At 32.9% G+C, this 23,527-nt stretch overlaps 1 protein-coding gene and 1 long non-coding RNA gene across 8 annotated transcripts in view; one reads left to right on the top strand and one right to left on the bottom strand.

Moving 5' to 3' along the window:
* Positions 1 to 23,527, top strand: part of ST18 (ST18 C2H2C-type zinc finger transcription factor) — a 166,797-nt gene that overhangs the window by 1,578 nt on the left and 141,692 nt on the right. For 5 of the 6 annotated variants that reach the window (XM_074278266.1, XM_074278248.1, XM_074278225.1 and 2 more), the window contains exon 2: positions 22,360 to 22,416. The gene's annotated coding sequence lies outside the window, so the exon portion shown is untranslated. Of the gene's footprint in view, positions 1 to 2,321; positions 3,391 to 22,359; positions 22,417 to 23,527 lie in introns of those variants that run through there. The other variant, XM_074278232.1, reaches the window with a different exon arrangement.
* LOC141548943 (uncharacterized) overlaps positions 14,794 to 23,527 on the bottom strand; it is a 147,549-nt gene continuing 138,815 nt past the window's right edge. The window contains exons 3-5 of one of the 2 annotated variants that reach the window (XR_012484165.1): positions 19,406 to 19,514; positions 18,956 to 19,089; positions 14,794 to 15,002 (exon numbers count right to left, since the gene is read on the bottom strand). This is a non-coding gene — a long non-coding RNA (uncharacterized LOC141548943). Of the gene's footprint in view, positions 15,125 to 18,955; positions 19,090 to 19,405; positions 19,515 to 23,527 lie in introns of both variants that reach the window. The other variant, XR_012484166.1, reaches the window with a different exon arrangement.

Raw genomic sequence — 23,527 nt, 5'->3', positions numbered from 1 at the left:
TTGAAACCTAATATTACCACTCCTATTTTTTCTTCTTCTAAATATTCAATTACTCAATAATGATTATTATGTGGCCTTCTTGGCTTACTACATTATTAGATTACTATAGATTTCTTATGCCAAATTAGCGGAAATCACTGTTGTTCATAAAAGTGAATCACCCTTTTTAGTTGTATTTATGCTATGGGGCAAGGTCATTTTAAGTTTATGAACTTTTATATTTTAAAAATAGATATCCTACAACTGACAAGATGTAGGGTGGTTATAAATTTAAAAGTATGCTTAAACTTTTTATGAGGAACTAATTCAGTTACATTAAAAAGAATAGATTTAGTTTCAAACCATCTGAATCAGAAACATCCTTTTTATAAATTTAAAGCATATGCCACATCCTTTGAAAATGAAATAAATGTTGCCAACTAGTAAAAGAAACCCAAGGAGCTGTCCATGGTAGCAGTTTTATAATGTTGACTTTAAATGAATGCTAGCAAACTACTCTGATCTCTTTCTTTGCACTTTACAGAAGTACAATACTATTTTCGATTAGGACAATTTGCTGTATGGAAAAGTTAATGCTGTGGCTTTTGTTATTAAAAAAACAGAAAAAAAGCAAAAAAAAAAAGGCAAAACTTCATACATATATCATCTTGACAAATATTCTTTGCTGTGATTTAAACATCTTTAGTTCCTACATTAAATAACTACTTAAACTACTGGAAAAGCATAAGTATTCAACATAATTACTCTCTGGCTGTAATGTAAATGGTTTCTATGATAGTAAGACAATGTAAACAAACACACAAAAAGAACTTTGCATTACTTGATTGCTCTTGAAATGAATTCTTGTCCTTATATGACTTAGAGTGTGTGCTATAGAAACCCAAAAGATCATAATTGTTTGATATGAAATGTGAAAAGAATAGTTAAATTGAAAGTTTAACATCATGAAAATCAAAATCCCAAGCGGTATATAAACATTAAAAGAAACTTTGGACTGCTAATCCTAGGAAATGAGTTTTATGGATTGAATTCAACAAGGCTTCAGAAATGGTTCCATCTGCTGCCTAGCAGCTGGTGAAAGGATAAATTTAATTCATTAATTCATTTGGAAAAAAGGATCCAAGTAGTAAAGACTTCATTGCTCATAATGTACATAGGTGAAAATCAAAACTGAAATGTGGGCCAATTGATCATCTTTGATAATGAGCAACATTGTCTTCTCATTTTTGATAAAGGTCTTAGTGGCTGAGTCAATAGCAGGCTGATTTTATGGCAGTATCTAATCATTTCACTGATCATAAAAACTCAGAAAAGTTAAAGGAATACATAATTTTCATTGAGGATTGGGATTCAAACTTTAATGTGAATGTGTGTGTGTGTGTGTGTGTGTGTGTGTATAGGCACTATACAAGTGATTCTCTATACAAAAATGTATATGTTAACTGTATAACTTATCTTGATGTATGCCTCATGATAAATAAGCATAGTTTTAATTATCCACAAAGTTTGAAACAGGAAAAATTATTTGATGCAAAGATCAAAATAATTTAAAACTCAGAAGTTAAGCCTCTTTTTTGTCCTTTCACCTTTTCCTTTCTTTAAACATAATTCTCTATTTTCTTCTTCATAGCCTAGCTTGATATATAGAATGATAGGAAGTTATATAGAAATTGTTTATCTACATCGCCCCCTCCCACCCCGGCCCAACTTCTTTATCCTGTGACATAAGGCTATGGTGTCTGGAAAAGAGATTTAATTGGCTGGCTGGATAGTTCAATAGTTCTCAGCAGTTTTTGAATGTTGCTACATATTTCTAAATGTAAAGTTACCTGAAGTGTTTGAATTTCAAAAACATGATGACATTTTCAAAAGAGTTGATGTCAATTACGTTAAACCAGAAGTTGAGATTATAGAATATTTCTCATACTTTTAGTATCTTAGTTAAAGTTAAGAATAACTCATAAAGACATAGCCTCATATTTTCTGAAGAGGTATTTCCTGGCTAACTACTCATTGGTACATAATAGAGATAAGAATTTCTTTTTGAAAGAAAAGTAAAAACCAATGCCCAGTTGACATTTTCATGTTTCTTCTTTAGATGATGATTTCATGAATGATATTTTGGCTTTCTTTTCTCTGTAGCCTATAGCTCACTGTGGTGGGTTTGTTGGATTTACTATAAAGGTTCTGTTCACACCCTGTGGGTTGGGTTAAGAATTAGGATTTATGCATTTACTTCTACTATTGCATTGTTTATACAGCTTTGGTTTAGTTTTGATCCTTTTTTTTTTTTTTTTTTTTTTTTTTGCCTTTGAGGCTCTTCCACAGTGTCAGCTGCTGACTGATAGTAGGAGAACGGCCTCGTGGTGTGAATGAAAGGGACCTAGCGGTTGGTAAACAGAGATAAGGAATAAATAGAGCACAGGCAAAAGGAGATAGTTCTGTGGGAGCCCAGATTGCCGCCAGTCTGTTCAAGTGAGATGCAGAGCCTGTCCTTTTCCCAGATTAAATTAGTGTGCGAAATCTCCAGTGACCTCCTCCCCTTCTCCCCATACTCTTTAGCCAAGCTGAACAGCCTCTGCTGTAAAGTATTCATTTTATCCAGGGACAAGCTGGACAATAGAACTATCCCTGATACTTATGGACAGCTGTCGTCATTCATAGTCCTTTCAGCATTTCATTTTTCATAGGAGTTAAAAGGGTTTTTACCTTGTAACTGAAGAGAGGGCAGAAATGCAAGTATGCCAGTTCTGAGACTGCTTGGGGGGTAGGGACAGCTGTTGTGGGGGGTGGGAGTAGAGAACTACTAAAGGGAGTTCTTTTTTGTTGTTGTTTTAAATTGGGACAATATGATTAAAATGAAGGAAAAATAAAATTTTAAATAGAATTAATCTTCCCCCCTTGGGATTTTTAAAGTTCCCCAAATTAAGGTCACCAGTACAAACCTAGTGAGTATATCTGTGTTCCATTGCCCTTGTTTTTGCTTAAATATGCTCCTATTTTATTACCTGCAAATAACTACCAGTAAATATTAAGCCCTTGTGAGATACCTCTGTGGTCCCATATTTTTTTTTAGTGATTTACTGCAAATATATTCAGCATTTGACTGATTAAATAGACCTTCGGCAACCTTGAGGGTCACTGTGTAGAGTATGTACATAGAAAATGCATCAGCCCATTGTACCCTGGCAGCTAATGAGATTGGTCGTTAAGTAAATGACACAAAGCCTACAAAAAAAGCTTAGCAGCTCACTAGAGTATCACAGAGTGTCCCTGCACACCACACAACGACACAAACACTGGACTAACCTAGCCCACCCCTGCTTTATTCTACATCACTGCTTCCCTGATGTCAGCGTGAGAGGCAGAACAAAGGCTAAGAGGCGCACGGTAAGTCAGTCTGACAATTATGCCCTAGGGAGAAAGTAGAACAAATCTTAGCCTAACCATGGGGTTGGAAGTCCGTTTCTAGACAAGTAGGTCATAATGAAGGGATTTTTCTGTCACTTCAGGAAATGCTGCTTCTGTGGTCCACGTTAATATTTTGGTAGTGGTTGTCTTTTTTCCATCTCAATAAAAGTTTTGAATTGCAAAAGTAAAGTGGATCCAAATTGTAAGGGAACTTGATTTCGACAGTTAACCTGCTGCTGGAGAAATGATGCTTTGTCTTACTCGGCACAAAATAACTACCACCTAAATGTACGTTCAGATCTGATGAACTTTTTAAGGAATAGGGAAACTTTTATTTCAGTTAGTCCTATGTGGAGAGGTAACAGAATCGTGGGAAATTGGTTTACACAGTAAATCTTATTTTGTGCCATGAACAAATTGTTTGTCCTCTAAAAAATGTTCTCTAAATAACCTTTCCTAGAATGCCTGTTTCTTTGGAGGGTATGGATTTTAAAAAGAAAACATGAGCATAACATATAGATAATGTAAATTATGTTTTCCCATATTTTCAGTTTTCCTGAAATTTGAAATAATAGACACTGCTGTGAATCTATGATGCTGCATACCTAGAGTGCCAATGACTATTTGCTTGTTCTACATAGAAAACAAAATCTTGATGACACTTCTTCAGCAGTATTTGCTTACTAAGGTGCCCCTTGAAAAAAATGTATTTGACTATAATGTCTTGGGATACTTTTTCTAAAATATGGCAGCAGGAAGTTGACAGAAAGTCTTGTTTGCCTTGCTACAATATTCTGGCTGCTTTAGACATGTTTGTTTAGGGTATGTGTAGTTCAAGAGAGGATTATATTGTTATAGGATATAAAGGTAATTTAAATATTTTATTCTAAAGCCTGTCAGATACATAGATTATGGCTTAACTCTTTCTCCGCTTTAAAAAAATCTCAATTCAGTTTATAAAGTTGTGGTATTATAAAACTGATATTTTCATATTACCAGGATCACCCACATTTTAAAAAAGACTGTCACTGGTTATCAAGACATATCATAATCATCTATTCTATGAATTAAAATTATTTACATTATATATAATCAGATGGCCAAAGTACTTTACTTACCCAGAATCATTTTTATTTTTAGGAGAATGTAGCTAAACATGACACAGAATAAATGTCTGGTTGCCTATAGGAGATTGCAAGCACAATCCATCATATATTTATTCATAAATTCAACTACCTATAAGTTCCCTGGAATACTTTCTTGTTCTACAGGACTTTTGATCTTGTGAAAGCTTCTTCTAACATTCCTTTTATTTACTTTTAAAATATACTATTTATTTCAGAGATTATCACTCTAACTATAGTTATTATACTTGGTAATACTTACAGTTTAAACAATTTTGTGAAGTATGGGATGATACAATGTGCTAATAAATTCAAATTAAAGATCTGCAGGAAAGGGAATTTACTTTTATTTCACCAAGTGTTTCTATAATATGTCATCTCACCAACATGTTATACAAACGATGGGAAAGAAACAGTATGTCACTAAAAAAGGATTTTAATTGCCATCTAAAAACAACATCTTTTAAAAAGAATACAACAAGTTGTATCTCCCCAGTTATCTCACAGAACTCCATGTTTTTCAGGAATCCTGCTTATTGAAATTGTTTGCTATAGTTGATGAGGCTTTTGTTATTTTAGTAAAGCAATAAATTGTCCTGAAAATACATCTTTTCAGAAGACCATGGATCTTTTAGTATAACCCTTCTGTTATGGGTGTCCAATTGGAAAAAGTCTGTCAGTCATGTTACAATGCATAAAATCAAGAGAATATTAGACTTACTCTTTTTTATGGTTATGACATTTTAATCATTCACCAAATAGTATGTATATATGAGGTTTTCTATATCTCAGCTAAAACAAGAAAGCAGCAGACAGATGAGCAAACTGGGTACTTACTTCATCAGTGTTGTTATATGTATGTCAAAGTTCATTCTTTAACTAAACTACATATGCAAGAGTCCATCCATTCTGCTGTACATTCATTCCTTTAATTACCATAGCACTGGTGTGAAATTTTACTTCTACAGAAATAACTTTCATGCTTGAACTTTAATTCAAATTCATTCATTAATTCATTTAACAAATAATTATTGAATGGCCATTGAGTACAAAGTAGAGTATTAGCTGTTTTGAGGGATACAAAGATAGAAAAGACATGACCCTTGTCTTCAAGAAACCAACAATCTAGCAAAGTGGAGGACAGCATCAGCAGCAATTAACAACAACAACAACAATGATCTCATAGCTATTTATGTTTTATCAAATATTTTCCTCAAAATAACCCCGTGATATAAGTAGCTCAAGGCTTATTACCCTTAGGAAACTGAGACTGAGGGGTTAAATAATTGGCCGTCATTATATAGCTACTAAATGGTCTAGCTCAGACTAAAATCCAGTTTTCCTGACCCAAACACTAATGTTCTTTCAACTATACCACATTCCATATCAAAAGACATACAAGCAACTCTAATACAAGTGAGAGAAGTGATAGAAGAATGGTTCCAACTGAATTCTATGGATCATAATCTTTCTCACTACTTTTAGAAACAGAAATAAACAATTTACACATAGATGTAATAACCCCATTATCTAAGTACAGCCACTTCAGAACTCTTAGAATTTCAATATTTTTCTGCTCATAACCCAAGATTTAGAAATTTGCTTGATTATTCCTACCAACTCTGAGTTTGTTCATATTAAGATCAAACATATAATAAATATAAGTAAAGTAATAGGTTATAATTATTATGAAATAGAATGATAAATCAAGTGTGTTTTGAAATTTGTGTCCTAATATGTTTTAAAATCCATACTTTTTTTTTATAAATTAAAATGGGTTTTTCCAACTAGTTTTAAAATAAATTATTTTGATACTATGTTCTTCATAATTTAGTTTATTTAATTATAGCAGTGCACTTGCTACATTAAAATTATGGACGGCCTTTCTGCAATTTCAAAGGTACTTCAAATCATAATTAAAGGTGCACCTTTGGATTTAGTTCTCAAGTTATTGGCCTCAGTTTTCTGCCTATTTTAAAATAATACTTTTTAATGAATGTGAATTTTCCCAATGAGGAGTAATTATGATTGGAAGGCACTTTGATTACTCAAGAAACTATCTGGAACTCTTTCCTAAAGTTTGTTGATTGGTGACTGTCTTTGGAGCCGAAAATTCCATTCCAGTGAACTTGAATAGATAATTCAAAAGTCTTTAGGAGAATTAGCTCGTAAATGAAACAAATATTGTTTATTGTGACCAGTAAGTTTGCAAATTTTATTTTTTCTTATAAATACAAAGGTTTTCTTCTTAAGAATATTTGCTGCAATGGTGATTTTATCTGGATTCCCACTTGTGACTTGTTAAGGGCATAATTTTACAGGAGCTTCCTGTATTCACTTCTTTTCTTTTTTTCTTTTTTTAGGTGAACTACATGTTGTTCTGAACTGGCTCTCAAAAATTACAATGACTTCTTATATAGTATTCTCAACAACGGTGTCAGCCACCTATATACTATTAGGCAGAATTATCCAATACACATTAATTGCTCTGTCTCATAGATCATGAAATCCACTTTTAAAAGTCCATACCACATAAATGCCTAAGTACTTGGTGATTATTGATAAAAATAAATATGTATTCTACATACATTTTTGTATATCCAAATTTGGCTTTTTAAATGTACTTAGCCATATATAAAATAAAATATTTGATGGAGTAGGGCAGATAGAGTATAATAAACCTCAATAAAATTATTCCTATAAATTCTAATTTAGCATTTAGCACAGTCCCTGGGCCATAGTAGATAATTAATAAATGATTATTGATGATTGATTAGTGACTAAATTTTTCAGACTTATTTGCTAAAAATGATGCATACATTAAAATTTGCAAAAAAAAAAAAAAAAGATAATCTTAATTTCTTTTTATAATGTGTTCTTCCCAATCCTCCTTCCACTAATCCTAGATAACCTACCTGTCGCTCTGGTGCTTTAATGTGCCTTCTAGTTTTGTGTGTATGCTTCCCACTCCATCATGGAATAAGATAAGACTTAAAATTGAATTTCTTAACTTTTTTTCAATATGTGTCAAAAATAAAATCCATTACTTAGTGAGTGAATATATATTGTAACTGATTGAACAAAAAGATGAGATATTAAGTATTATTGGAAACTTAAAGGTCATTCTACTTCTGTCGTACAGACCTAACTTAAAGTTGTAAATTAATCTTTTAACAGATATATAGATTAAATATAATTGCTAACTCAGAATGAGAAATGTTGATGTTAATAAAATTCTAATTTGTAATAAAATACCATGAACTAGAAAAAAAGAAGCAACTACTATTAATTATTTCATTTCTTTAATATTTTGGTTTGAATTGTAAGGTAAATATTTAATATACAATTTAAATTGTTGATCCTACAAAAATGAAACTTTTAGTACACGTAACTTGAAGAGGAACCATCCTTAAAGTTCTGAGGGCTGAAGTGAGGGGTGACACATTAAAAAAAAGTTGAGAGCCAGAAAAGAGTTAAGGCTGGTTATATGAACACTACAAACAAGGGGCATTTTTTTAAAATAAAATATCCAGCCTAATATATCTACAACCCTTAAGGTTCACCATGTGAAAGAGAGCAGTGTCTATCAAAAGGGTTAAAGAAAATGCATTCTGTTGCATCTGCTTACTAAATCCCTTACTTTAGTAGAAATTCAAATTTTGTAAAGATTATTCGTTTTATTGATGCATATAATTATAATCACAAGCCATCTGCTGATTTGGCAGGCATGGTTAAAATTCTCTAACTCTCATAACCTTTCAAGTACAGTGCCCTTGGGACTCTATTTCACTTTTATATTTTGGAAAACATGTAGGGACAAATAAGAGAGGTCATCTGCCGAATGTCAGACCTGAAAAAATGAAAGAATAGAGATCATGTTTGTTGTTGCTGTTGTTAATGATAGAGGAAGTTTTTTTTTCATTTTTGTTTCTGACTTCATGAAGGATTATCCTGGTTTCCATGATGTATTTGGGGAATTTGATTTTTTTCTAGGGATTAAAGCTCTGTTATTTTACTCCTGGGATGTGGGTTCCAAGCCTAAAAAAAGAAAAAGACCAAAAAACTCAAAACAAATATTGCTTAGGTTGATTGTCACAGGTAAATGAAATATGTTTTCATTTAGCCTTTTTTAACCCACAACTTATTCTATACTTTACTAAAAATTTACATTTCAGTGTATTACCTTCTAACATTGGTTTTCCAATGCAGCACATTTTCCAGATTTTGTGCCACACCTTTTGGTTTAGAGGCCAAGAATAATCAAAAAAATCTTATATAGGCCAGATTATAGAACAACCAGATTTCTCTTACTAAATAACTTTCTGAAATTTCCTATATTTTAGCACCCTTTTAGCACCTTGATATGTGATTATCCCATGGTCAGGTAACATGGCTTTCAGATTTACACCCACAGTAAAAAGAGGACCTTTCTCTAATACAATATGAAGTAATATAATATTACATACCATGGTATTATATATAGATGCAATATAGAATAGTATCATAAATATTGCTGTGTTATAGATGAACAAGATAGGATTTTGATCATAAAGTAGTTAAATGAATGCCACTGAGGACATGGATCATGGAAAAAGAAATGGGCTGGTCATGAGATTAGAATGAAAATAACAGATGGACAGCCCAAGTAGCTCCTCTGGTACTCACTAAAGGTAAAAAAGATATAGAGAAAGAATTCCCATTTTGGAATACATTGACAGATTTTAAGAGATCTATGGTCTTGGATAGGGAAAATACATCCTTATTTTCACTAGTATCTAAATGAAATTTAGTATTTCATTAAATTATGAATAAGAAACATTATTCAGTTTGACAGAGGCATTGATTCACAACATAAAAAAGACACGAAGTAAGGCTTCCATCACATTGGCTGAATCTCATGTGGACAGTCTTTTGTACAACCTACACCAAAAAAGAAAGTATGAGGTGAGAAAGCATAGATGGATTACAATCTGCAATCTATGCCAGTAGAAGGAATACACAAATTGATGAAATCACAGATTCAGTGAAGGATATATACATAATATATATGAACATACTCTTATAAATGATATATAAAAATATATTTTAGTAACACTAATATATGATATTTTACAAATAAATAAGACTTTATTCCCAATTATATAAAATTAAATTGATTTCATAAGGAAAATAGTTGTGATCCAATAATCATTTGAATTTGAAAAATTAATAATGACAAACATTTGCTATCTTTATCAGTTTCAAATATACTACATATGTGTGTATCTGTATATGCATACATATATACATATATGTGACTTAATATAATCTAATGACAAACCAAAAACTAAATTCATTTCCTCCTAAATCAAGGTCTTGTCACGTTCTATTTCTGTTAATGGAAACATTTTCCCAGGTACCTTTGCTTAAAATCTTATGAACATCTTCTAATAAATCTCTCCCAGACAACTAAATCAGTGACCATTATTACCCATTTAAATATCTTTTGTAGCTATCTCATTTTCCATCACCATTGCTACCACTTTACTTCAAGTCTTTGTTATTGCTATCCTAGACTATCAGAGGATCCTCTAACTTTTTTACTGGTTTCCGTGCCTTTGGACCTTTTCTTCTAAAAACTGTCTTACACTTTGCTGACAAATTAATCTTTAAAAAAACATGGCTCTTATCATAACATTTTCCCATTCAGAAACCTTAAGCAACTTCCCTTCAACAATTGTAACATACCATTTCAACTTTATTTCATAATATTCTCCACGTAGGAAATAACTCCAACCAAGGCAGAATACTTACCATTTCTTTAACACATTTTGTGCTTGCTTTCTTTCCTTAATGTGTTTTCTGACACTGTTCTTTGTACTTAGAATGCACTCTTCCCTCCATTTCCACCAAAAGCCATATGTTGAAGTCTTCCCTATCATTCAAACTCAAACTCAAATATTTTTCCCTACATGAAGTTTTCCTTAATCCCTAGAGCTAGAATGATTTTTTTCCCTTCTGTAAATTCTCATAATGTTTTATGTTTCTCTTATGGACTTGTAACTTATTTATTTTGTACATTATTGTCTCCTACTAGATTATAAGCTCTTTGAGGAAAAGACCATGTATTCTTTATATTGATATTTCTCTCCCTACCATGAACATAATGCTTATTGAAATGAATATGTATTATAATAATATTAAATTTAATCAAATAACAAATAGATATTTACCACGTACAGGAATTCTGCTAAGTATTAAGCGTATACTCCCCAAAAAATCCTTGTCAGTGAGAAACTTACATTTTAATGAGAGGTAACATACAAATAGAAGACAAGTAAGTATATAGGAGAAAGAAAGAAATTGTGAAAGGCAGATATTAGCAGCTAAGAAGAGTAGGAGAGGCTTTCTAGAATAGATGGGATTTGAGCTTAATTTTTAAGGAACTAAGAGGAAGAGATGAGATAGCATTTCTTGAAAGAGGGACAATCAGTGCAAAAGCATGGCAATAGGAGATAGAGTGTTGTGTTCCAGGTACTACAAATGAGCCTGTGTTATTGGATCATAAAATGAAAGAAAGTAAAGTATGAAAAGATTAAAAAGTAGGAAGAGACCAGATCATGATGAGCTTTGAATGCCAAACAAAAGAGGGAAATAATAAGGGATCACTGAAGTTCACTGAAGAGTTGGATTATATGGTCTTATCTATGTTTTAGAAAAATCATCTTAGCAGCTAAATTATTCAAGAAATAATCAGATTCATTCTTTCTCCCAACAACTTATAGATAAAACTAATATTAGTGTAAATTCTCTTTAAATATAAGAATGTTTTAGCATTTTTTTGTTTCCTAAGAACAGCAAACATTTGTAAAAATCAGATTCCCTAGGCCAAATTAAACTTTAAATTGAATTTTAAAGTGCTAGGAGCTATGTCTGCATTTTGGATACTACTTAAAGCATTATATTAAAATGACAACTTAAACATTGTTCCTTGGAGGGATTGATAAAGATTATTTTAAAATAATTCAATCTTTTTTTCTTGAGTTTCCAAATATTCTGTTGAAAATAGAATGTTATATGCAATACCAAACTGCTGGTATGAACTCTACCTACTCTTTCAAAAGATAGAAAGTTCTTAGCACTGCTTAAACCACTGTTACTTGTGGCAGTCTATCATGGGCAAGATCACATTTCTTGTACAATGGCTATGTGCACACCATGAGAGTTTCATGTGATGGTTAGAACATTTCACAATGAACTTGTTTGGGATAGGCACTCCATAGTTAGTGCCATTATAGACTTCCTTAACTAAGTAATGCTACAACAATCAGAGCTTGAAAAGATGACATGAATTATGCAACCCTTTGCTAAATCATCTAATCAATTGAAATATTTATTTTTAATGTTTTATTCTATCCTGTAGCATACAAAGAAGTCACAGAATGTTAGAAGTGGCTCTCCAGGATCTTGGAGATTCATTCATTGCAACAAATGTTTTTTAAGTAGACACCATGTATCTTATGTAAAGACATAAAAGACTTGAATCAGACAAAGTCTACCCTCCTAAAATTTACGGTCTAGTTTAAGGATAAGACATGAAAAATTATACAATGTTAAATAATTATATTACTTGAGGTCAAAGTATTTGGCTCATTATAGACCGGGAAGATCAAGAGATGCTTCATGAAGAAGAAAACATTTGAATTAGGCTTTAAAGGTTAAAAAAAGGAATGCAAAAGGCAAAAGGGAAGAAGTTTAGGGTTTGAGGAAAGATGTGAGCAAAAACAAGGTAGTAAAAGAGCACAGGGTCCATTCTAGGAGGTAGAGTCCTATTTGAGCTATAAAATGTATGAAGGAGAGCAATATAAGGTAAGCCTAGACAGATATTGATAACATATGTGGAGGACTTTGGATGACAATCAAAGATTTGAGATTTACTTAGAAAATAATAGGAAGCTAACTTAAACCTTCTTGAGCAGCAATGTCAAGGGTGAATTGGAGAAATAAAATAATGGACAATGATCTTTTAGGAGGCTGCTATAATACTCTAATGAGTGGAAATGGTAGTCTGTAAAAGGGTGATATTAAAGAGAATAGAGGAAAAAGGAAAGATGCAAGAAACCTTTGACAACTAGAATCAAAGGGACTGAATAATTGGAGAGAGAAAAAGAAAGCCAGAGAGAGAGAGAGAGACAGAAAAAGAGACAGAGACAGAGATCGAGGAAGGAGAGAAGGAGGGGGGGAAGAAGAGAGGAGAGGTTAGGGAGGAAGATACAGACAGAGACAGAGAGAAATAGAAAGACAGAGGCGGAGAGACACAGAAACAGAGATGGAGACAGACAAGGAGACGGAGGCAAAGAATGGAGGGAATGTGGAGTCAAAGATAAAGTTTAAAGCATAGAATAGGTAGATTGCAGATTTATTTAGAGTAGGAATTAATTATAGAAATCATAGATCCCAATCTATATATTTTACATAGGAAGAAAGTGAAGCCCAAAGAATCTAAGTGATGTGCCCAGGCCAGATTTAAACCCAGGTATTCTTGCTTCTAATCCCATCAGTTTATCACTATATCAGGCTATCTTTTAGGCTAGATGGAAATCTTCTAGGCAGAAGTCCCAGAAATTTGAAGAAGTGGGAAAAGGGTAGATTTATGGGGAAATGGAGGGGAGAAGAGAATAAGCATTTATAGGGCACCTACTATATGCCAGGCATTGATCTAACTACTTTACAAACATCTTATTTGATCTTTATCATGCCTCTTTGCGGTAGGTGATATTATTACTTACATTTTACAATTGAGGAAACAGGCAAACAGAATTAAATGACTTGTCCAGGGTCATATAGTCAGTAAGTATCTGAGACCAGATTTCAACTCAGGTTTTCCTGATTCCAAGCCTAACATTCTATCCACTGTACCACCTAGCTGCCTCTCAAAAGATAAGCTCAGTTCCTTAATTTTACAGATGTGGAAACTGAGTCTCAATCATTTAAAGTGAAATGACCCACTAGGTCATGACTTTTATGTCATCTACTCATAGGATCATAGGATTGTTAATCTTTAACAAATAAATCAGAGGTCATTGAGTCTATTCTCCCTATTTTACAGATGAGAAAATTGAAGCCTTGAGAGATTAAATCATTTCTCCAAAGCCTTACAGACTAAATAACAGAACCAGGATTTGAACTAGATCCAGTGTTGCATAGCTACTTAGTGACAGGACTAGAAGGTGGTGTTCTTAGTTTATAGTCATTTTCCCCCTTTACATGTCTTTTTCTTTCTAATATATGACATCTTTTCAGGACACTTACACTTGAGGCAGGGAGACAAGACTAAAGTATATGAATCGAGAGGGAGAAATATTACATCATGTAATGAAGTACTAAATTTTGTGGAACATACCATAACTGCTTTGGGATTCAGAGTTGTAGCTCATTTAGAGATATGTTATAACTTGAGAAAGCCCAGAAGCAATAGCATCAAAGCCTAAGCCCCAGCCTGATAGGGGGGAAATCATGCTAAATCTGGAATTAAAGGAACCTGGTTCAAATCAAATACTCTTCTCACTTAATACCTTTGTGATCTTGGGGAGGACATTCTGTGAATACCTTAGTTGCCTCATCTTTAAGATGAGAAGATTAAAATAGATGACCTTTCATACTCCTTCTGCCTTTAGTTCTAGGTTGCTATGACTTCTGTAATCTCTCCCAGAATGATTCTTTATAATGGGCAGTTTGAACTGTTCTAAATTGGGCTTCACTGCTGGCCTAACGTGAAAACTTAGAGTTTTCCAATAGAAAGAAGAAGAAATCACTTGCCAAAAAAGATATTCTAGGAAAAGCCTGGAATAAATCAGTTAATAATAATAACAATAATAAATGCATTTATTAATCACCAAATGAGTATAGCCCCATTCAAACTGAGACCTGGGGAAGACCTTAGCCTAAAAAAACCAAGCTCTCCCATTACATCCAGGACTATCTCCAGTCATCCTGATGTATATTTTGCCACTGGACCTAAATGACTCTGGAAGAGAAAATAAAGCAAGTGATCTTGCACAGCCCTTCCTCACGTAAATCCAATTCACTTGTATATTATGGTATCACCTCCCTTTTGTCATGGTCCTCTTTGAGGACAAAAGGCAAACAAAAATTGATCACTTACTACAAGTCAGTTTCTACAACATAAAAGTTGGAAGTAGAGAGAGCAAAAAATCAAGCCAGAGGCTGTTGTTTTGAGGTTGAATCTTACTTCATAAAGAGGAACCTCACCACTTACCTTAATGCCTGAATGGGGTCCAAATGGCTATAGTAATCAAACAAGTTCCATGAGAGAGATGAGATTCAGTCCTATCTTTGTCAAATATAAAGGGCTTATATTGTTGTTGTTCAATTATGTCCAACTCTTCGTGACCCCATTTAGGGTCCCATTGGCAGAGATACTCGAATGGTTTCTATTTCTTTCTGCTCATTTTACAGATGAAGAGCCTGGGGCAAACAGATTACCATAGTCACATAACTAGTAAGTGTCTGAGGTTGTATTTGTATTTATGAAGATGAATCTTCCTGATTGCAAACCCAGTTCTCTATCCACTGCACCACCTGGCTCTCTGAAAAGTTATGAAAAAAAGAAAAACATTCAATATACCTCATGAGAGAATTCAAACAAAGGGATAGTAAAGCATGAACATGACTAGTCTGTGGAATAAAGACCCAATTTATAGAATCATAGATTTAGTCTGAAAAGGAAACTTAGGGGACATCAAACCCAACTCCTCATTTTTTCAGAGAAGGTAACTGAAGCACAGAAAAGTAATATGATGTGCTTTCTGCAATCTAGCCTAAGTGACAGGATTTAAACTCAGATCTTCTATCTACAAATCCAGCATTTTCTTCTTTATCAGATTGCCTCCAAGAGAGCTTACATTTGATAACTGAAAAATAAGTAGTGTACTCCAACCAAAATGCTATCAATCTATAGGGCATCCCCCTCTTTGCAAACTAAATTTAAAATTTAGTACTAAGATTTTTGGAAATAGCTTGTGTTTGTTCCCAATGTTTTTCTTTTTAATTTAGTGTGGGTTTTTAATTCATTTTTTAATTGTGCCTAATCTTCCATTTTTGTCTTTTTTTTAAAAAAAAGTATTTGTTACCTAATAGTTTATTTTCTGAAGGAAAGTATTTGTCACTTTTTTTCTCTAGGCAATCAAAAAATAGTTATTAAGTATCTACCATATACAAGACATTGTGCAAAGTGCCAGGGATTCAAAGAGAGTCAAAAGATAATCCTTATACTTGAGTTCATAGTTTATTGAGGTTCCATAAACCTTATACTTGTTATCATCATCATTTTACATCAAAATATATCAAGTTTCAGCTTTGTATCTTAACTATATTAAAACTGTAATTTATAGAACTATGTAGCATTTCTTTGGTGCTTAGTAAACTGTTTAGTGATGTCAAACTGAAATAGAAATGAGATCCCTGAAGACTGTACAGAAGACCACAAATTACCATCATTGATGTTGTACTGTACTTTATTAACCATTTGCCAATTAAATTTTAATCTGGCTCTAGACATCACTAGAGAATTTTGTTTTTTAGGTTTTTTTTATTTGTTTTGATTTTGCTACTTGGGGTCCCTTGACTGTGAATGTTATACCTCTGTAAAGATCATTAAAATTCCTCCTACATTCTTTGAATCTTTTCTGTTTCATGCCTTGGATATTTTAATATTCATTATCATCTTTCAAAGTGTGTGCATGCTATCTCTGTTACTTGGTACAAAGTTTCAAGTACATTACCTCCAAAGTTATGTAAAAAGAAGATTATTAATGATTTGAAGAAAAAAGAAAAAGTTTAGTTTACTTAGCAGTGGCATTTAATTTATATTTAAGTTGAAAATTCATCTTTTTAAAAATCCTATTACTTCAAGTCATTTAAAGTTTTAATTTATTGTCTTCTGCGTTTTCCTCTAGTTTATTTTACACTAAAGTTAAAGTTTCCTAGTGTAATCCGTATTTTCCACATTACATCAGTTATTCATCTCATTTCAGTTTATCTAGAATATTTTTTCCTCCTTGGTGTTTGCAATACATTCTGTTATATTATCACTTATCAATTCTTAGAATGCCATTCATTCACTCTGCAGATTTTTAAAATATTAAATCATGATACTTTAATATATATCTCTTTGTAGTATAGATCACAGATATGTAATAGTAATATCATCATTTGTGGCATTTCATACTGTTTTTCATTCATTCAAGGCAAACTAATAGAACTGCTGAAAATATATTGTCACCTCTTTGCTAAGAATCAAATATGAGAAAAAAGTAATGTATTTATATATAATACTGCATCTATTAGTTTTTAATGTGTTCTAAATAAAAAGTTTTCATTTAGTTTTTCTCATATTTCTGGCTCTATTTCCTGGATTCTTTTTCCTCTATACATTTATACATTTTATTTCTCAGTAGTTATTCTACTGAATGTTATTGAAATCTATATCATGTAACTAGAATCTTCATTATACTTCAAACTTCCCACCTAATACAGAGTCAGTTAGTAATTGGGGGACTATTTACTTGACTGTTTTGTTCCCCTCAAGTTTGAGTTCATGATTTCATAAGCTTTTTTTTAAAATTCTCTTTTGTACAAATTAAAAACTGATATTTTCAAAGTTGTTCTTTTGAAATGTCTTTGATGTATTTTTGCTTAGTGTATGCTTTGTTTATTCATCCAAAAATTTTATTCAGTACCTTCTATATACTTTATGTGCCTACTATACTGTTTGTTTTTCAAAAACAAAAATGAAACAGTCCATATACCTTCCATTGTAAGGAGATAGGGAGGACATTAGTCACTGGGAGAAACAGAATAATATTGTCTACAAAGTAATACTAAGGTGACCATTGAATAAAGCTTAGGATTCTATAAAGTGATTATAAAGTGAAGATAAGAGAGTCCATCTCAGATGCAGGAAGTAGTTCTGTCAAAGCACAGAGGTGAGAGATGGAATATGGTGTAAAGAGAACAGTAAGTAGGCCAATGTGGCTAGAAGACAGAATTCAAAATGGCAAATAATGTTTAGTAAACCTGGAATGGGAGATTGGAACTATTTTGGGAATGGTTTTAGAGAAATTTATTTCTTATCCCAGAGTCAAAAGAGAGCTCCTGGAGTTTCTTGAATAAGAGAAGGACATTGTCAGACTGTGCTGCGTGGGAGAGACTAGAGGCAAAGAGACCAATAAGGAAGTAATTGCAGTGTGAGGTGAAGACCTTACCAAGTGTGAGGAGAAAGAAGGGGAGTGAAAGTGAGAGACATTGTGGAACTAGAATTAACAGGACATGAATACTGATTGGCTATGAGGCTGAGTGTGAAGGAGCTGTGAAAATAGAGGATGATTCTAAGGCTGTGAGTATCCTGGGTGATAAGAATGTCCTCAATAATAACATGGAAGTTAGGAAGAAGGGAAGGTTTAGGGAAAAGGAGAATGTGATGCCTTCTTCTGCCAGTATAGTGAATAACTCATTTGTTTTTATATTGTACAAAAAAGTATTTGTAATAGCATTAAGAAAAGCTATCCCACTATCACATTAAGATTAAAATAGCCATGCTCCCTACAAAATATGATAGTGGTAATATATACAAATGAACAATATATGACTTCCATTATATATGACCTCACATCATTTATTAAATCACTCAATCAACAAGTGTTTATTAAGTTCCTATTTTGTTCCATGTGAAAGGCAGTATATATTGTGCAGGGATTAAAGAGCCTGCCTCCTTACTAGGAGGAGCTGGGTTCAAATATCTGCCTCAGATATATACCAGCTGGGCAACTTTTAACTCACTTAAACCTTCTGTTCCTCCAAGCAATTCTATAATACAATAAGTTGCAGCAAAGGTACTGGCCTATACTGGCAGGAATTCCCTATATCACTGAAAGTACCAATCCAATCTCCTATATCAAGTACTATCTTAGTCTTTGGGAATATAAAAACAAAAGAGTTCTTTATCTTAAGAAATTTCTATTTGGGGAAAAATATACACACACATAAATGGTAGTATAGTAGTAATAATAGTTGAGAATAATTAAGAAAAGCTTCATATAGGAAGTAGCATTTGAGCTAAGCTTTGAGAAGAGATATGGATTCTAAGAATCAGTGGTAAAGGTAGAGGGAATTCTAGGCAACAGGGAGAGACTATATAAAGACACAGAAATGGAAGGTGGAATGTGATATGGTTCACAATCAGTGAGCCAATTTGGCTAGAATATAGAGCCTGGCAAGGGAAATAAAGTATAATAAGTTTTTGGTCACTTCTATATCCACTTCCCCTAATCAAACCCTATTTAGATCATGCTATTACTGATGTCCAGTATTTTGGAGGCCTTGTCTCCAATTGTTTATAGGTACCTATAATTATCACTTACCCTGAAGCTTAGAATTATCATGGTGTCTTGCTTCCCTGTTCTTCATGTCTACAATGAAGGAGATGAATCTGAAAGCTTGATGAGACCTCACTGAATATTTTGTCTGAAGGCATCATAATATTATGGAAAGAACACTGGATTTGGAAACAGGAGGAATTGGGTTGAAATCAGAGCATCATTGAACAAGTCCCTTAACATCTTTGTAATCAGTATCCTCATCTGCAAAATGAGAGGGTTGGAATAAATGATCCCTACTGGATCCCAAAGATGCATTTTAGATCTATGTCTTTGCACTCATTGCACTTTTCTTGGAATTCTCTAATGCAATTTGGGTATATTATATTTCTTTATATATATCATATTCCCTTACAAGACAGAAAGCTCTGAAGGCAGGTGTCAAGTCCTATTTCACTTTTCATAATCATTGTCCTTTCAGATAACTGTACTTACCATTCTCATATTGAACCAGATCTTCCCAGTACTCCTCAGGGGTAACCTCTTGATAAGTTGTTGCTTCTGTGCCCCTGTTTGTAGGAAATGCATATGATCTCCAACATGCCTAATGATAAATTCAAGAATAGTGAAGAGCTTGATGTTAACCTAATATGTTGAAGATTTTCCATTCCTTTTTAAAACAACTCATAGCAGATGTTGTTTTTGTGGCCATAGCCACATGCCCCTTTTATTTACAAAAAAGTCTTACCAAAACCTCTACACATATTTCTAAAGTAATAATAAGAGCTTGCAATGACATAAGGCTTTAACGTTTAAAAAGTGCTTTACACATAGAGATTGTTTGTCCTATTTTTGAAGAGGACCATGACATCAGTGAAGTGATGCCAAGATATGCAAGTGAATAGGATATGAGGGAAGGAAGGTTGTGCAAGTCACTTGTCTCACTTTCCCCTCCAAAGCCATCTGGGTCCAGTGACCAAATAAGATCAAGACAACTGGAGATAACCCTAGATACAATGGGAAACCTTGGTTCTTAAGATAAGGTCTTCAATAGACACAGTTTGACGGAGGCCACACCTATCAGTGAGTAAAGCTAGATAGCAATTGAGGCAAAGAATTTCCTCTTTCATCCATTTATCTCAGTTGATCTTCACAACAATGCTTGGAAGGAGATGCAGTTATTATCACCATGTTAGAAATGTAGAAACTGAGGCTGAGAGCTTGCCTAGGGTTACACAAACAGGAAGCAATAGAAGTCTGATTGGAACTTTTGGACCCAAGTCTTTCTTAATTAGTGTCCGAACACTCATCATTACATTAGAGGTGTCAAACTGAAAAAGAAAGGGGTGGGGAGACCATTAAACCATACATAAGAATTACCATAAGGCCACACATTGACTTAGTTTTAAAATGTAATATTAATTATGTCATTTTTTATTTATATTGATTTTGTTAAATATTTCCCAATTCCATTTTAATGTGGTTCAGTCCACTCTCAGGAGTGCTGCAGCCCCAAGGGTTCTGTGTTTCACACCATTACATTATGCCATGTTGCTTCTCACACAATATGCTCTCAAAAGTGATTATTTTAAGACATTGTCTTTACCATAATCATTTGATATGATCTATTCCCAAAGATAGCAACAGTAGATAAGAACTTTCTATATTTTACTATGCAATGAAAATGATACAGTAAAACATTCTTTTCAAAGGAACTCAGTGGTTTGCTGTGGCTGATATAATTTTTGAATTTTTTAGAAAATCTTTGTTTCTTGGCATTTCTTTGGTCTTCATAATGTATGTTTAATTAATTCACTCTCTTTGCTTTGTGTTTTCAGAAAGTTTAATTTTTTGTAAGGCCCATAGTTTTGCATTTTGTATTCTCATATCAAATAATAGTGCATATAATGAAGCAGCGGGTGATAGCTATTACTTTGCTAGCTTAAATGGCTTTTTCTGAGAATTGGATGAAGTCCAATAAGATATATAGAGAATGCTCAGAGCATACTTCAGTTAAAGGTCGGACCAGCCACCTCTTAGTTCTTTTTTAACAGAGAGCTTTATGAAAGAATCACTAACGTGAGAAGAGCAAACAAATAGCAAACTGCTCTTGGATGTTCAATTCCTGCTCCTTTTCCCAGGTCTGTATGATTGCAGCCTTTGGGGGGCATGAGTACCTTACATTATCTGAAGTTAATATCTCCCAACTAATAAAGGGAATATTGTGTCAATTTGATCATTATTTTTCTCAGAAGACAATTGAAGGTGATTGGAATAGGTACCTTCAAGTTCCTTAGGCTTCATAGGCACAGCTGGAAAGAGTATATAACTTTGACTTTACTTACTGATAGAGAAAAGAACGTATAGATGTGTATGAGTTCTGGATCTAGAGCTTCAGAATTGAAATCAAAGACTCACTAGTATGCACAGTGAAATCCAAATCATTTTTAAATTAAAAAAAAAAATTAAGTCCCTCTAAAAATACTCTCAACAACTATATGAATATTTGGGTGAAAATATTTCTAGCTAAGTCAAAAATTACTTTAAATATATAGCTAGAACTTGGTTTCTATGTTTTATTTCCAACAGTTCTAACTCCAAATTTGATTCCCTCTGATCCAATGTTTTGTGGAAATTATTTCACTAACAGTGAAATCTGCAAACTTTTAATCACTCCTAATGGGGTCATACTTAAGACTATCAGTTAAAATAAAGTTGTCTTCATTTTGAGTTCTGAAGAATTTCAAGCATTTGCAGAGGATTACTGTGACCTTAGAAGAACTGACATACTCACTTCTGCATATCAGGAAATATTCTTTCTTGTGGAAATGAAAGGAATTAAGGAATTAAATTTTTTTTCACCAGTATATAAACAGGACTGTAGCTACTATGTTTGTCCACAGCTCGAGCTACAGATGAACACAGTGTAGCTGTGTGATGACAGGAACAGCTGACTCATTAGTAGAGAGCAGTGAAAGGTAATTAACCCTGGGAAAAGTACAGCTGCCATGCGAGCTGTTCCTTTCTGTAAGATCTGATTAGAAATTAGTGTTAAACCACTGATTCTTTAAAAAAAAAAAAAAAAAAACCGTCATAGATAATTCACTTTCACTCTCAGGTGTGTTCACAAAAAAAAAAAAAAAAAAAAAAAAAAAAAAAAGAGGTTCTCAAATATACTTGCAGCACAAAGAAACTTCAATGTAAAAGACATATTTGAATAACAGTACACACCTGTTTTCCTACTATCGGAGGGCTTTTTTATGAATATATTATAATTTCCAACCTTCCCCAAACTCAATGTTACTCTCTGTTGTATAAATTCCTTGAAATAACTGTGCATCAATCATGTATTTTTCATGTACAGAAAATAATTTCATGTACAGAAAGCTGATCATCACTATTTGATTAACTTTTTCTTTTCTTTTCTTTCCCTTTTTGCTTTGGCAAAGTTTCTCATGCACAGCAATGCAGACTTAAAAGTTCGAATCTTCTATGTTTAAAGAAAGGTAAGTAAAGTCTGTTTAAAAGGAAAAGTATCCTAACTTTGGATATAATCCCCAGTTATCCTTTCTTCTTAGGAATGTGAAGGTTTTGAGCACATAACCATGTACTTGAGCACAATATCTTTGAGGCATTGTGCTTAAATAACATTAATGACTTAAAAAAAAAACCCCACAAAACACAAAATTTGCCACAACCAGATGGGAATAAGAGTGGAGAGGAAAAAGGGAGTGAAGATAGAGATGAAAACTGGATGTATAATTTTATACCCAATAAAATTGATTTCTTTAAGAAATCAACTACCCCTCTTATGAAATGTAAATAAAAAGGTTTTTGGATTTGTTTTTTAATAATTTAAGACTAAGAATTTTTTTTCTGAGATACTTCTAATATAACATTGAAAAACATTTAATGTAGTGCTAAGATGAGCTATAATCAGTTTGAAGATCTTTGACTTATTTTGGTCTTCTCCACACATAAAGTTAAAAAGTTGTTCACATAAAAATTTTGTAAATTCAATGTCTTTTATATTTGAACTATTATTGATCTATATTTAAACTGACTCAAGCAGATGAGGAAAGCACAGGATTCTGACAAAAAATACTATTCTTCCTGAGATAAAATTATACACTCTAAATCTAGTTTCTTAATTTATGCTACTTCATTTTATCAATTGAAACATCAAATGCAGTTCTGCATTTGATAATGTACTGATAACATATAACAGTCTACCTTTCAGACAATGACCATTGGAGATGTGATTGTTTGGGGGAAACATCAACTTACTATTTCTGTAATATTAAAAGGAAGCTACAAAGGACCTAGGAAATACATTCTATCAAGTTATAAATACTTAAAATGAGCTTCAAATGACTAGAAGCTTACTCACAATTAAACTACATATATATATCCTATATTTTTTCTGTAATAAATTTGAAAAATAAAAAGACACTTTTTAAAAAGAGATTCAGCATGGCAAAGTGAATTAAGAGCTGGAGATAGGAATATTTAGGTTTAAATCTGTCTCTCACATATAATGGTTGAGTGATTCTAAATAAGTCAGAAAGTATTTTGTACCCCAAAGCTAACCTCTAAAACTACAAGGAAAGTACAACC

Source organism: Sminthopsis crassicaudata, chromosome 1 (assembly GCF_048593235.1).
Source record: "Sminthopsis crassicaudata isolate SCR6 chromosome 1, ASM4859323v1, whole genome shotgun sequence".
Lineage (NCBI taxonomy): Eukaryota > Metazoa > Chordata > Mammalia > Dasyuromorphia > Dasyuridae > Sminthopsis > Sminthopsis crassicaudata.
Note: the sequence above shows the minus strand (reverse complement) of the source record. Positions and strands in the feature narration are given on the sequence as shown.